Consider the following 14,271-nt stretch of genomic DNA (forward strand, 5'->3'; position numbering starts at 1 on the left):
AGATCCAACAAGGTGGCAGGAGAGAGCCAAATAGGAGTTGCCCTCTGACCTCCATCTATTTATTCATCATGGCATGTACATGCTTGTACATATGCACATGCACATACAACCACACAAATAAGCAATTAAAAAATCAGAACTCAACTGTTCACTGTCATGTACAATGGCAAACACATATGAAGAAAAGAACCTAAGACTATTTCTAATAACTAGCTACAAAATCATGTAATGGCCTTTGCAGGCAAGTTAGTAACTGCAGTAATACTTTTTCCACATTAATTTGTTCTGTGACTTGGCAGTAACTTTAACCTCCAAATACACATGATTTCCAATTTACAAAAACAAGGTTTTTTTTTAACAAATTTAAAAGGTAATTTAGCTATAAATTATATTATATATACATTTATATATATTAAATATATATTATATAAATATAAATTATAAAAACTCTTCAGTGAAAGGTGACATAAAACACACACACACACACACACACACACATACACACACACACACACACACACACACACACACACACATACACAGAGATGGCCAGAAAATGACTGTAATCTCAATCCTTGGGAGGCAAAGGCAGGAGGGTCATTGAAAGCTCAAGGGCAGCAGTCTGAGCAGTGAGTCCCAGGCCAGCAAGTGCTGCCGAGTAAGAAACCATCTCTAAAGACCAAAACAAACCAAAACAAACCCCACCAACACTCTGTGTGTATCTGCATTTGAAAAAAATTTAATTAATCTTCCTGGGATTAATGGGAGAACTATGGGTTAAGTAAATTTAGAAGCTTATTGAAGGTTCCTATTCAAGGACCAGTTTTTAGGGAAGACCTGAAGTGTCCTCACAAAATAATCCTCTCTGGCATGTTTCCACAGACAATAGCTTCTCTGGCAAGTTTACCACTTGGCATACTCTATTAAACCACAGCCACATCAAACAAAGTCTGCACATAGTGTTTAACTTCTACAGAACCCCAGTCCAAGCTTCCGAGGAGTGCTATTTTTCAGCAGTGCACAGATCCAAACATAGTGGTAGGAACCAGATAGAATGGAAAGCGCTCCCTGGGAAAACCCAAAGAGAACTGCTGTCAGTACTGCCTTCCTCCCTAGGACAGAAGTCAAAAAACCTGCCAAGTGGGTTTATCCCCCCTGCTACATTGTCTGACACTAATTATAAAAATACTACAGATGCAGCCTTTCTCAAAATGCAAAGGGATTGTGTGTATTTGCAAAGAACAACTATTTTTTATGCTTCCAAATTCTTAATCCTGTTTGGAGCTGTCAGTGGGGGTTAATGGAAGCCTTGGATAGGAGAATTCCAATCTGGTTGGCAGATGGATAGGTTGGTTATAGCTGCATAACTATGTCTTGCCTGCAGGCACAATTCAGAACACTGTTAAAGCAATATAAAGTCTCTGTCAAGCTGAACCATTTGGATCAGTAGCAAAGAGAAATAATAATAAAAAAGAAGTTCATTTCTGGGCCTTGTGCATTTATGCTAGTATGCAGAAACTGATTAATTGTCATAGTATGCTGGTCTTCTATACCTCAGATTTCTACTTCTGGAGGAGATTTTGCATGCTAATATAATCATTCTCCCTCTTGAGACATTAGCAAATAATCAAATGAAAAACAGGATCATAATTTACTGAGATTCAAGCAATTCTCTATGCAAATTTGACTTGTTATTGCTGCTGCCTCGTTAATCTGAATGCCTTTGACAAACTCCTTTGATTTATGAACTCATGACAACTCCAATGTGTATATATTTTGCTAGATTGACATTATCATTAAGAGTGGGTGGACTGAGCTCACATGAGTGGCTGATTTTATTCGCTGGTGTCTGCTGCTCAACAGCTGAGCATCTCCTCCTCACAAAGCCCCTGAGCGGCAGGCTCTTCCCATCTTCCCATCCATTCATCATCTCGATGTTAATTGGCCCAGGCTTTAAGCAAATTTTCAACACGATTTAAAGGCACGATGACACTGATTACTGACCCTCTGCCATACGGTGCCTATTGATTAACCTGACAGAGATGATGAGCTTGAGGGAAACTAGGTGTGCGGGGACCTCAGGGAGAAAAATATATTGTCTATGCAGGCAAACACTTGTCATTACCTCACAAGCCAGACTCTGCACAGCACAAACTCTTTAAAACACACTACTGCTTTGATATCTACAGCTAAGACGGAAAGTGCTTTCTGTATTCACAGATATTACAAATATGTCATGTCAAAACAAACGGACACATTCAGTATTTAGAACAATTCCCTGGGTAGATGATTGCTTCCACCAATTATGCTTGTGCTAGCTGTGTGTATGTGTGTATTTCTATATTTAATTAGATGTACTGGGGTGGCCTAGTAGTATTTTATTATACAAGAAAAATAAAAGTAAGGAAACAAATTTTAGGAAATAAAGGAAAGAAGAAGAGAGGAATTAAATAATCCCAGCCAGTTTCACCATGATTAAAACAGGCTACATTCTATCAGTAAAAGAAGAGAGTTTCTGAAAAAGAAAGAAACACAATTTGATTTCAGAAATTGTTTTCTATTCTTTCATTACTACAACCTGACTCCAACTACCAAACTATTCAACACAGAAATCATCAGAACATTTAGACAAAGCAAAATAGTATTAGAGTCTAACAAACAAACATAGTTCTTAAACTCCTGCTTGCTTGTTTGCAACAGCTATTGTACAAACTGTTTATTTGAAGAAAGTGTGAACAATGCTTGAGATTAAGCTTCAGAAACCCTAAATTCCACACTATTAAGAGAAGAGAATATAAATGCTCAAGTTAATAGGCGGTAAGCATAAACATTGGTAGCAAACAAACACCTGCTCAAGACACTGCTGGGTCTGTAAATGCACACACGCCAGGCACACAGCATCGGGGGTCAGAGAGAGCATCTTCAGATAGGGACAGTTATTATTTAAAACAAAGCCAACAAAATATCCTCCCTCTGGCCACACAGATCACCTTGTTTACTCACGAGTCCTGGGGGACAGCCAGTGTACAGTTTTATACTCAGGGATTTGGGAGCAGCACTAACAGTTATTTCAAAGCTAAAATAATAGAAAACTGAACAGCCTGACTGTACTCGCTATTACAGTGACATGGGCTGTTAATGTAAGAGATCAAATGTTCTTCACGTCAAACAGCATTGGTGCCTGCTATTCTGGAACATGCAGCTCACTCCCTAACAGCCTGCCTCCTGCTCGTCTAAGATAAACAGGCTCAGCTCAGCTGAGATGCTTGGATAAAGACAGTGAGGAGCTGTTCTGGGGGAGACAAGAGCAAGGGGCACCAATGCTGCTTTTGTTCACTTTCAAGTCAACAAGCACTGTAATCATGACAATATTTTAGTGTTTTATCACTAAGAGTATAGATATAAGAAAAAAACAAATTTGCAGCAGTCAATATAGGGACTGTTCCCCAAAACAGCTAAAACAGTGATCTCTATTTTCTGAAGAGGATGACAGCTGTCTGAACATATTTAGCTTTGTGTCTTCTTAATCAAAGATTTGAACATCAACTTAGCAATGACTCTAAGTATATATATAAGAATTTTAAATTAAATTAACATGTTCTACACCAGAATAACAGTTTATTTAAACACGAAACTAAGTTTTTGGGCTCCAAAGATTTAATTGAAAATTAAACCATACCTTATTCCTTACCCTATCAAATCCGTAGGCTGTGGATTTTTTAAAGTATTTTATTCACTTGAACATGTCTATGCAGTCACCAAACTCACATGGCTTAATATTTCAAACTGAAATAGAACAACAAAGTAGACCCCTGTATGGTCCCATAGGGTGGTTGTTTTCTTGTCAGACCAGAACTAATGTATGTATGAAAATATTTTTTAAAAGTAGTATTTCATGGATTACAAGACAAAAACAGCTGGGTCCAGTGATGCACACCCTTACTCCCAGTATCTGGGAGGCAGAGGCAGGCAGATCTCTGAGTTCCAGGACTGCCAGGGCTACCTGTCTCAAACAAACAAACAAACAAACACACACACAAACAAAAAAACCCAGCTTCCCACCTCAAAAAAAAAAAAAAAAAAAAGGAAACAAAAAAAAAAATCAACTCCTAAGGCTGAATAAGCACTGTAAAATAAACATCTAACATGTGACCAAAACCACAAGTAGTTTACTTGTACACAAAACTTTTAAGTTTAAAAGCAATTGAAGAGTATTTTGCCCTCTTCATGATATTATCTCTCCTGAATTTCATCTATGCCACAGTATTCTTTGCTTTTTTTTTTATATACTATCCTATCCAGGTATCATCACATAGTTATTTGCATGCAAGTTAAGAGGTAAACATTGGCTTTTCCTATGAATACCTGGTTAGCTTTATAACTCAAAGGTATCTGCATTATATAGATCTTTCTTGTTTCTCAAAATAAGGCAGCCAGCAACCAGCGAGCCTCTGGGACATCTGCCCAGACCCTGGTGAACTCTGACCTCCACCATGCTCATTCCTCATACGTTCTCCGGGTTCTTTTTAAATTATTTTTCCTCACTTTGGATATCTTCCTTGCTAAAGTGTTACTTACAATTCAGCGATATCTTCAAAGAAATTTAAGATTTTTATCAATTTGTTAATTAATTTCCTCCAAGTGATTACCAATTTGAAACAAAAATAAAAAGCACCTTAACTAAAAGTAATGCTAGAACAGTACAGAACACAGCAACACAGACTGTTTTGTGTTCTGGTTTTGATATTTATTATTATAAAGTTGACTATATTTGACAATTCTCTTATTTCCTTTATTATTAACAAGTTATTCTATTCTTATTACCCTGCAAACTTAACTATTTTATCAAATATTTCTTACAATTACAAACTGCTCTTCTCACTGTTTTGTTTTGTTTTTTTTAATATTTGGTCCTGCATAGCTCTTTAAGTGTATGTTTTAAAGAACAGAGGCATGTTTAAAAATAAAAGAAGCTTGTACGCACTGCACTTTATACCCCTGCTTTTTTTCTTAAAATGCTAAGTTTGCCAACTGATCTTGACCCTGATCTTGTTTAACCTTTGTTTTTACTGTAAACTTTACTTTCTCAGTTTTTGATAACATCTATGATAGAAAAGGAGGGAGGGATATGTTTTTAAAAGGAAAGCAGCTGACATAACTACATACACTGGACAGTCAGGTTTCTGAGTAGGTGACACAGAGGGGAACTGGGCTATGAATTTAGAATGTAAGTGAAGGACATTTCTTTTCCGGACAGGCCAAAGGTTATACACATGACAAGTCACTTGTTCCAATGTTGATGCTAACATTACCAAACAAAATGAAAATCAAACCAAACCACAACTTGGAGTTCTATCAGTAGTAGTATAAAAATACACTTATTTGTAACCATGAAGTAATTTTACTTTCCTAGGACTAAATAATCTTTTTTGTGTCTTTAATAAAATGCTCTTTGACAACAGATTTCAAAAGTCTTTTTCTCCAACACAAGAATTTAACAGTAGAAATTCTTCCTATTTAAAAAAGATAACTTAAAAGGTTATGTTTGCATGTTGTTTCAACAAAGCCAATCCTTGAGTCTGTAGTCTGAAGTTGTTGTAATGCTGGAGAATAGCCACATGCCTCTAATCGTCCATTCTCCTAACTATGCACCATTTTGTTTACATTTCTGAAATTCTAAAACTTAGTTACACTAACACTATTTTCTACAGTCTCTGTTTTCTAGATGTACAACCATAAGAAACCTAGATTATTTTTACAAAAGTATTTCCTGTCACTTAGTAGAAATGAAGAATTTTCTTTGGAAATATTAATAATCCTTTGTTGATTAAAAATAAATGAGAAACATTAATTTAATATTCCTGAATATTATAGTTTTGATCATCACTATTTTGGAACAAAAATAAAAACAATTCCAACTAAATAAGTAGCTGCCAGAAAGACAGAGGTGGGTAATTCTGATAATGTTATTAGAAACTTACCCATATTTGATCATTCTCCTCCTTCATTATTGAGAAATATTCTATTCTTGTTTTCCAGTGGACTTTTCCACCGAGCACATATTCCTTACAATTACAAACTCTTCTCTTCTCTGGTTTTTATAAATGTCTGGTTCTAAAGCTGAAAACCTTGGTCCAGCCTAGCTCTTTAAAGTGGCCATTCAATTTAATGCTATTTTTTCCTCAACAAAATTTAAATTAGGGTAATTTTAATTAATAATCTTTTCAATAAAATTTAGTATTAACTATCATCAACAGTATTTTGTCATTTATGGAATTAAAATTTAAAAACTGTTTTGCTTACTAGAGTCTAACATATATAAAACACTAATTTTAGTGTTATAGCAGAAAGCTTTGAAATCTGTAATATTCAATTTTTTGGCATCAGTGTGTCCTGCCAAAATTCCCTCTGTGAAAAATCAATGACCATTCCTTGCTTCTGCAGACAATGAAGAAACAGTTGGTTTCAAACCAGTTGCCTCTCACTGCCTGCTGTACAAAGGCCATTCTGGGGAGTGGTCAGTAAAGAGAGCAGTCATTTCTAAATGCCAGAGCTTCCCAGCATCTCCTTTCCTTCTGCGTGGAATGAAGTCTGAGAGCACTGACTGGTGGGTCATTTGACCCACGAGGGCCTGGAAAGGTTTCAAGAATAACAGAGGTCATGTAATTGCCAAAAGAGCATTAGCCACTCAATCATAATGGATAATTAAATGACCTACATGATTCCTGAAATAGCTGCTCTATATTTGGTCTATTACTTGCGTCCCTCAAGATAAGCTACTTGTCTGGTCTGCCTTGACCCGCAAAAGTCCAACCTGCGCCTGGAAACTAGCTGCACGCTTCTATTGCTCTGAAACCCCACCAGACTAGGCTTTCAGGAGGACACACATAAAAAATCAATCTTGCATCCTTCGCCCTATTGTGCTCTCTGGAATACAAATGACTAAAGAAAAAAATTAGTAAATCCCTGGCTTAGATCTTTGAGGGAATAGAAGACAAAAACTGTAAGAACATTACAAAAAGAAATGAGTCCTTTTTAAAAAGTTTTCCTTGTATGCCTGAGAAGAATTTTGCATTTGATTATAAAGTTTGAGGTATTTATTTATTTTATAGTCTGCAGCAAGTCATTAAAACCCCAAGTGCCTAGAATGCATTTTTTAATAGTGCAGGCTACTGGACTCTTTACTGGCCTAGTTTTTTAGTCCTGTATGGCAAAGTGCCTTGCCAAAAATAAATAAATAAATAAATAAATAAATAAATAAATAAATAAATAAATAAATAAATAAATAAATAATAAAAAAATCAGATACATATGGTCCTGGTTGTTTGCATAATAAAACTGGCAAAAATATCACTCAGGTTTTCGTTATCTCTGAACAGTTTAACTCACTAAAATACTTGATTAGAAAATACAAGCAAAGAGGAGCCAGCTGCGTGGAATATCAAAATGATCCTTGAGAATTGCTGCTCTGTGGGGTGGGAAAGGCCTGCCTGTGGCCCTAGAGGTAACTGCACATCTAGCAAACACTGCAGATAGGCAAGAGACAGGGAAGCAGAGACAACCTCCAATAGCAGGGGACAGAGATGTGAGGGACAAAGAGCTAGCATTTAGAATACCCTAGAGGCTAGTAGGATTTTTCCGTTTCCACAGGAAATTATGTAGCTCGGGGCTCCCAGCTACCCTGATCTCTTACTAGTACATGAATGGCTTATTAAACCTAGAACATATCTGTTTTAGTTAACTTCAGGGTGGGGAGGGGGCAAAGGGGAGGAGAGAACAAAATGTACTTAAATGCTGAATTTTTTCTCCAGGCTGAATGCCTTTCATCCAATAAGACATTCAGAGCAGTGACCCAGCAAATGGATTGCAAAAGCAATCTTCCGTCCCGGTGGCACATTATCATTCCTGTTCAGTATTCTCCATGAGATATCTCAATCAGCTGTGTGTAAGTGACAACGCAGCCCATTGCTGGGTTAATTAAACATTTGACTTTAACACCCTCCCCGTCATTAAGCAAATAAAAACAGATAATTCAAACTGCACTTCATCCTCGGGGTACACAACACACATGTCAAAATTAAGAGAGTCCAAGGCCTCCAGGGAATTCTGCTGAAGCTATAATCAGTTTAAATCTTATCTGGTTTATCAATTATTCTATTGATTAAACCAAAGCGATTATACACAACTCCTCTGCCACATGGGATTGATGTCAGCAGAGCAAGAAAATAACTCCAGGAGGTTCCAAACTGATTTAAAAAGCGACCAACAGACAGACCAATAATAGTCGATTATTACATACCAGTGATCCATACACTGAGGAGTTGATTCTTAGTTTCAGGCAGTGAAGTGAACTGTTTCCAATCACTATGTCTCACTGATATACCTTACAGTTGATGTCAGTAAATTTATGTTGTGGGAGATCAACATTTATTCTACTGATTTAAGCAGAGGCTAGCACTCTCGGCAGCTGAGACATATTTTTTAGAGACTGGCCCCTAACTCTAAAAGAGAAAAGCTCAGCCAGAGAGAATGAAAACTTTTTAACTTCCTTTCCTATACACACATGGCCAGTAACATGAGGGGCTGGAAGAGACACACATGACAAACAGTTATTCTGAAATTCTCCCCCAAACCCAGCTATTCCAGTTTGAAAACACCATAGTTCTAAAAAACAGACTCTAAAATATCACAAAGACCTTACCACAGAGACATTTCTTTTATTAATTCCAAGGGCAAACATTTTCCTTACTATTATCAGTGCTGAAAATAGAGCTGTCTTCAAATAAAATATTGATGTCTGAACCCTAACATCAAACTTTTCCAGGAAAATGTAAGCTCGCTTTAGGTGTCCCCTGTCCTCACGTCTCCATGACCCTAAACCCTCAGGGCTACACCTCTCTGCACATGAGAAAGGCACTATAAAACCCACAAAAAACGGGAGAGGGAGGACATCGGCCCTCCACCCCGAAGTGTGTGCACCAGCCCTGCTTGGGAAGGGAATGTGTGCGCTGCCACGCTGGCGCCGCATGTGCATTCAACCAGAAATTAACTTATCTCCTTCAGATTTTCTGTTTTCAGGCAGACTAAGTAAGAAAACTGCATTAGCATGCTGTATTCTACACTCACCACTAGAAATACTGAGGGTGCTATTTGTAATTGTATTCTTTTTAAGAGGTTTGTTCTCTGCAGCTGTTTTCTGCTTGCAGTGTATTTTGTGTAATCAGCACATCATCATAAATACATTGGCTGTTCCCCTGAGGGTAGCTGTCAGTGTTTAATTTACAGAACAACCTGGCCAATGTGAATTGTAACACACTAGCACTATGGCAAGGAGTTGCCACACTCTGTGAAAAATGGGTTTCTATGAATTTTTATATCAAGAGATTGTCCCAAGACAATTTAAGCTTTAGAAATACTGTTTAAAAGAAGTACTTTCTACCTTGAATGGAATAAACTCATTGATAGGAGAAGACTTGAAGTAACTCCCAAAGCTCAAGTGACCACAAGCAAAGGCAGAGAAGAGCTGAACATCCTCCACCAGCAGGAGGCACTGTGAGCAGACCGCCCTCCACCAGCAGGAGGCACTGTGACAAACCATCTCACTGAAGCCTGTAGAGCTGTCCAAAGTCACCAGTGCCCCCTGAAAGAGTGTGCAAAGGAAAAGAAAAACTATCCAAGAGAAAGAATAGGGTGACATGGGTATCAATCACTCTTTTCCACTGATATGAGTTATACTGGATACCATAGTAAATATACTACTTTTTTTGGACTACTATTAAACCAGATATTTAACTCAATGAATGGGGAAAGGGAATGAAATAGGGATTCACAGTAATACTTCCCCTTACATGCACAGTAGCTTGTACAAACGTTTTCAATATATGTTTACTGAGTAACTAGAAGCTCCCTGAGGCCAGGGCCTGAATCTTAATTTATGCCCAATACTAATAAATAAATAAGTAAATAAGTAAATAAATAAATAACACGCACCTGGCACATATAGGTGAGTTGAGTGGAGTCATGGCCCTATTATTTGTAGGATTTAGATCTCCATGATGTTGGAGATATTTTATGATTCAGTAAAATGTCCTTAAAGACACTATACAAAGTATATATTGTTAAGAATGGTGCTTCAAGCCTACAATCTCAAGACTATGGAGGCAGAGGCACAATCAGAAGCATCACTGAAAATCTGAGGCCAGCCTGGACCACATAGCAAGTTCCACATCAGCCAGGGCTACATGATACCCTGCCTTAAACAAGCAAGCAAGCAAACTACATATTTCTGTCTTTTATCAAAGTGCTTAATATATGAAATTCAAGTAAGTCAGTCTTAACAACAACAACAACAAAAACGGACCCAAAATATTGGCAAATTCATGGAGCTGAGGATAAGGAGATGGCACAATGGAGAATCAGAGTTAAGCCTGTAATTCTAGCAAAAGGTGTAAGTAGATCCAAGAGCAAGCTGCTGGTTGGCTAGATTTGCAGGACTGGTGAGATCCAGCCTAAGTAAAAAGATAAAAACAGGAGGCTGGAGAAAGAGCTCAGTGGTTAGAAGCACTGGCTCCTTGTCCAGGAGCTGGTTCAATTCCCAGTACCCACATGGCATCTCACAAATTTGTAACTCCACTTGCAGGAATCCTGGGACTCTCACACAGACATATGGAATCGTCACACAGGCAGAACACCAGGGCACATAAAATAAATATATCTTAAAAAATGGATGATTGGGCTGGAGAGATGGCTCAGCTGTTAAGAGCACTGACTGCTCTTCCAGAGGTCCTGAGTTCAAATCCCAACAACCAAACGGTAGCTCACAACCCTCTTTAATGAGATCTGACGCCCTCTTCTGGTGTGTCTGAAGACCGCTACAGTGTACTTATATATAATAAATAAATAAATCTAAAAAGAAAAAAAGGGATGATCACCATGGATCACACTGAAGGAAGATATTTGTTAATGTGGGTTTCATGTACATGTACAGTCACGCACACACCCTACATACACACATTCATATTCAATACAATATTGGCAAATTCAAACATATTTTAATAATGAAGACCATAAGAAAAAAAATTACAAGTTTTTCTGTGCTTTGTGTCTCAACTGAAAGGTTTCAAAGGGTTAAAAAGGCACCTGATGGCACTTTCTGATTAAAGTAATGGCAGTACATTCACATACACATTCCATATATCCAGGAGTATTATATATGAGTATATCTGCATATTAATATATGTATCATTCTGTTAATAAGAGCTACTTTACAAGTTAGAATGCCTAGAGTTAAAAGGAACCACAATATGGTTCATAATAATTTGCTGTCTTAGTTTTTCGAGACACGGTTGCTCTGTGAAGCCTGGCTGTCCTGGGACTTGCTATGATCAGGTTGGCCAGACTGGCCTCAAAATTAGAGATCTGCCTCCCTCTTCCTCCTGAGTGCTGGATGTGTACCATCACCATCTGGCTATTTGTTGTTGTTTTCTTTGTGTTGTTTGTTTGAGACAGGATCTCTCTTTGTAGCCTGGCTGGCCTGGAACTTGCTATGAATACTATAAGGTTGGTCTTGAACTCACAGAGATCCATTTGGATCTTACTTTTCTGTGCTGGAACTAAAGATGTGTATCATCATCACTCTAGGCTTGATTTGTCTTCTGTTGCCTCTAGTGCTCACAGAATTAAACTGCATGATATCTTTAGAAATTATCAAATTGTGCTAAATGTGGTGTCAAATGCCTATTACTTTAGCATTTAGGAAGTAGAAGAAAAAAAAAAAACAAAACAAAAAACCAAGCATTTAAGGATAGCCTCAGCCACAATAAAGTTCAAATTAGCCTTGCCCCAAGTAAATAAACAGAGAGAAGGAGGGAGGGAAAGAGGGAGGGAGGGAGAGGGAGAGGGAGAGGGAGAGGGAGAGGGAGAGGGAGAGGGAGAGGGAGAGGGAGAGGGAGAGGGAGAGAGAGAGAGAGAGAGAGAGAGAGAGAGAGAGAGAGAGAGAGGGCAGACAGAAAGGACTACCTACTTCACTGTGGAGGGTTTCAAACACACCCATATTTACGCTAAAATTATATTTAAACCATCTAGTAATTATTTTCCTATAGAAAATTTTTATTGCATGTAAGCAGAATCATATACTTGCAAGATGTCATAACTTGTTTGCTTGTTTTGTTTTGTCCTGAGACAAGGCTTCCATAGCCAAGGCTGGTCTCAGACACCCTGATCCAAGTACTAGAATTACAGTTATGTGCTGCGCCCAGCTCATATCACCTTTAAATTACCTTTAAATTACTGGAAAGTAGTTCTGATCACAGAAAGAAATTATATTTAGGAATACAAATAAACCTTGTATTACTCATCCTGCCTATTATACTATGACAATTTATACATAAAAAAATGCCATAATCAGTTTTCATAAATTAAAAGTTAGAAAATTTTAAATCAGTTGAATAATTACTTTTATTCATAAAAATTCTTTAATAAAATGTAACTGTAAGAAATTAATAAGATTCTTTTTTCTCAATTCATAATTATAAACATATGCAAGGACCTTTGAACTAAGCAGGGTGGGGTTAGACTGAGGTCACTCTAAATCACATGACTACTTTCTCTTCCCTGGAGACCAGGGAGTAGTTCCAGAGGCTGCCATTAGAGAGCAGCACAGTACACACCATCAGTCAGTTCACACCATCAGTCATAGCTCCTACAGTTTCTCCCACTAAGGCTGGAATCATCTCATAATCTCTCTCTCTCTCTCTCTCTCTCTCTCTCTCTCTCTCTCTCTCCCTCCCTCCCTCCCTCCCTCTCTCCCTCCCTCCTTCTCTAATTCAATTAGTGCACTGTGGCACTGTGGAGCTCTACAATACCTCTAAGCAGATGTTCCCATCTTTGGGAACTGGAGCTAGGTTTCAAATACCTGTGGCTTAGGTGACACTACCACATCACACCATTTGTCACAGTGCTACATATGCTTCTCTGACTTCAAAGAAAAGGCAAGGAGACAAGTCAAGCTAATCTCTTAGAAAGGTTCTATCATCAACATAAACATAAGCATGAAATTTTAGGCTGCAGTGATTCAGTTACATTTTCTAAATTATATTTATAACAAAATGCACCCTAGTACTCAAAAGGCAAGTATGAGGCCAGGCTGGAATACAATGTAAGATCCTATCTGAAACAAACAAAGCCAGAGGAAACCCCTCCCCCCAGAGGCCAACTCTACCTCACCACACATCACGCAGTATAACTGTAGAGGATTTCCGTGTTGTTATGCAGTGCTACAGCTTGACTGGAGGCTTTCACAATGCCTGGCATGCACACTACCACTGAGCCACACTCCCGGGCCTTACTGTCTGCTGTTCTTGCCGCAGTGTATGGAGCCCTGCATTCCACACTGTAATGATGGCGACGTCAAGGTGAGGGTATGTTCACCGGAGGACAACCAGACACAGATCCCAAAATATGGCTATGAAAAGGACAGAAATCATGGCTGGTTTCTTCCAAAGGATTAACAGAAACACAAACATTCCACGTGGGTAACAGAAGATGAAGCAACCTTATAGCTCTCAACACATAAACAGACTTGTCATTCAGAATTCAGAAAAGCCAGGCAGTTGTGGCGCACGCCTTTAATCCCCACACTTGGGAGGCAGAGGCAGGAGGATTTCTGAGTTCGAGGCCAGCCTGGTCTACAGAGTGAGCTCCAGGACAGACAGTACAACACAGAGAAACCCTGTCTTAAAAACAAAAACAAAACAAATCAAAACAAAACAGAAGTCAGAAAGGTCAGTCCCAGGACTCTCCATCCGTCATCCCCCTAGCGAAGTATGGTAATGTCAAAAACAGTATACATTTCCATGCAGCGTGGACACATCATCCCCAATGATTATGTCTAGATTACTTAACACCTAATTAAATTGCAACTGTTATACATATAATTGCTGTGCAGAATTGTTTAAGGAATAATACCAAGAAAAAAGTCTGTTCAATACACATCACAGGCCTAACTACATTTTCTGCTTCCAAACTGGCTGACTCTGCACATGTAACACCAAGGATATAGGGGATGGGAGGCAACTGCTTATGAACAATTATTCCATATTACTACAAAACACAGTCAGGAACAATGAGTGAACTAAAGTTTGACTCCTTGAAAGAAATCTAATACACCAAACAAAGGGAAGAACAAGAAACCTCGTGGTGTCACTTCTCCCACATGGGCAGAGATCAAGCATAGATTAGATGACTCCCTGACAAAAGCCAATGTAAAGAAGA

At 38.3% G+C, this 14,271-nt stretch overlaps 1 protein-coding gene across 7 annotated transcripts in view; it reads right to left on the reverse strand.

Annotated features, from left to right (window-relative positions):
* Btrc (beta-transducin repeat containing E3 ubiquitin protein ligase) overlaps positions 1-14,271 on the reverse strand; it is a 169,099-nt gene that overhangs the window by 82,488 nt on the left and 72,340 nt on the right. For 2 of the 7 annotated variants that reach the window (XM_052184866.1, XM_052184862.1), the window contains exon 1: positions 2,991-3,190. The exons of the other annotated variants lie outside the window; for them this stretch is intronic. The gene's annotated coding sequence lies outside the window, so the exon portion shown is untranslated. Of the gene's footprint in view, positions 1-2,990; positions 3,191-14,271 lie in introns of those variants that run through there. 7 annotated transcript variants of the gene reach the window in all.

This window comes from Apodemus sylvaticus, chromosome 1 (genome assembly GCF_947179515.1).
Source record: "Apodemus sylvaticus chromosome 1, mApoSyl1.1, whole genome shotgun sequence".
In the NCBI taxonomy this organism is placed as follows: Eukaryota; Metazoa; Chordata; class Mammalia; order Rodentia; family Muridae; genus Apodemus; species Apodemus sylvaticus.